General features: G+C 33.2%; 1 long non-coding RNA gene across 1 annotated transcript; it reads right to left on the reverse strand.

Moving 5' to 3' along the window:
- Positions 1–1658, reverse strand: LOC129579662 (uncharacterized). Its single transcript, XR_008689269.1, has 3 exons — positions 493–1658; positions 76–208; positions 1–14 (listed from the first exon to the last, which is right to left on the reverse strand). It is a non-coding gene; the product is annotated as an uncharacterized LOC129579662 (long non-coding RNA).
- Between the last annotated feature and the right edge of the window lie 6 nt (positions 1659–1664).

Genomic DNA, 1664 nt, shown 5'->3' on the forward strand with positions numbered 1-1664 from the left:
TACGTAACGGCCAGCTGTGAATAAAATAAATAAATCCTAATGCTCAAATTATTGATGGATTATTAATTTTTCTACCGTGATATGCGCCATGGATGATGGGTCGAGCAGTTTTGTCATAAAAACTGTTTCCGGTAAATTTCGCATCAAGCCGATCAGAAAAATCACGATGGCCTGCATTATCCTTGTCTAGCGGCATTTTTACAGACAACTATTGAATTAAACAGAATCAAGAATAATATTAATGCTTGAACATATATGTTGTAAAATCAAAAATATTATGACGAAAGAAGACAAATCAAATGGAAAATTCACGTCTAATCATTCTAACACAAAAATTTGAATACAAAATATGCAACTAATTTGAATGCGAAATAATAATTGGAATCACACTTTTTTGAACGAAATACAAAAACTAATAATTTTGTAAAGATTGACTTAAGAACTTGGCAAAAATTCGTTTTTGTGAATGTTGCTTAAAAGGAACAAGCTTACCTCGATAAAATGGGACTTTACCAGATAGAATCAAGCGTTAAACTGATTCGTTCGAACATTGAAAAAATACATCCACTCATTTAATGATTGAGCCGCATGCGGATAGCAAAGCGAAAGAGGAGCGCGCAAGTCCACACGAAGGCACGGTATAGCAGGCAAACACTTCGTCATTTTGCGCTATATGGTTCCTTCGTGCGAAATTGCGCGCTTCACTTTCGCTTTGCCTCATCTCATCCGCATGCGGTGGATATATTTTTTTCAATATAATTCAATGATATTTTAATGTTTAGATTCGTCTGAAAAGAATTTTGTCACTTTTTTTTTACCCATAGACGTTTTGTATTTTGCATTGCATGTTAATTCAATACTCTCCTCCTTACTTCGTTTGCATTCGTTGTATTTTTTTCAACAAAATTTTCTCAATCTTTCGTCATGTAAACAACACTTTCTTCAACTGATGCACGAGTTTGTTGGTTTTTGTATAACTATGTACATTTCCAAGAAAATGAATGACAACAAATTGTTGCAAGCAAGCAAAATACTCGATAAGATTAACCATTAAATTATAAACAAGGGCTATGGATGATTTTTTTTTTGTATTTAGTCTTGCTGTGTTACATTTCTATTAATATAGCCGCACAAAATGATGAATTTATCTTCCAACACTGGGATAGCACAACATATAAATATTTATTTAAAACTGTGATGGGCAGCATAATTTTTTGATATTTTCAAACATATCGATGCGCTAACAGCCAGTGCGAATGGTGCTTTGAATTTTATCAGTTCGATTAAAATTTGAGTCTGCGTAGTTGTATATATAAACAAATACACATAGTTCAGATGGAATTAATACACAAAGGCAAAAAAATTTATTGACCGATGCACAACAATTTTAGAATAAATAAAAAAAAATCAAAATGACATATTTTATTGATGACCAGCATAGATGACGGCGGCATTGATATTTTTTTGCATCAAGTCCAGTCATTTTGGATTTTTTTGGTCAATTATTTTTTTCTGGTTTGCCCGATGTGCTTTTAAGTATTCGGTTTGTGACTGTCCAGTTCCGAATTTGCTAAATTGATCCTTGGCACGTGCCATTTCCTCGGGATTGGACGATCTTACGTAACGGCCAGCTGTGAATAAAATAAATAAATCCTAATGCTCAA

This window comes from Sitodiplosis mosellana, unplaced genomic scaffold (assembly GCF_009176505.1).
Source record: "Sitodiplosis mosellana isolate CC-2019 unplaced genomic scaffold, AAFC_SMos_1.0 Smas_scaffold_6373, whole genome shotgun sequence".
Taxonomy (NCBI): Eukaryota; Metazoa; Arthropoda; class Insecta; order Diptera; family Cecidomyiidae; genus Sitodiplosis; species Sitodiplosis mosellana.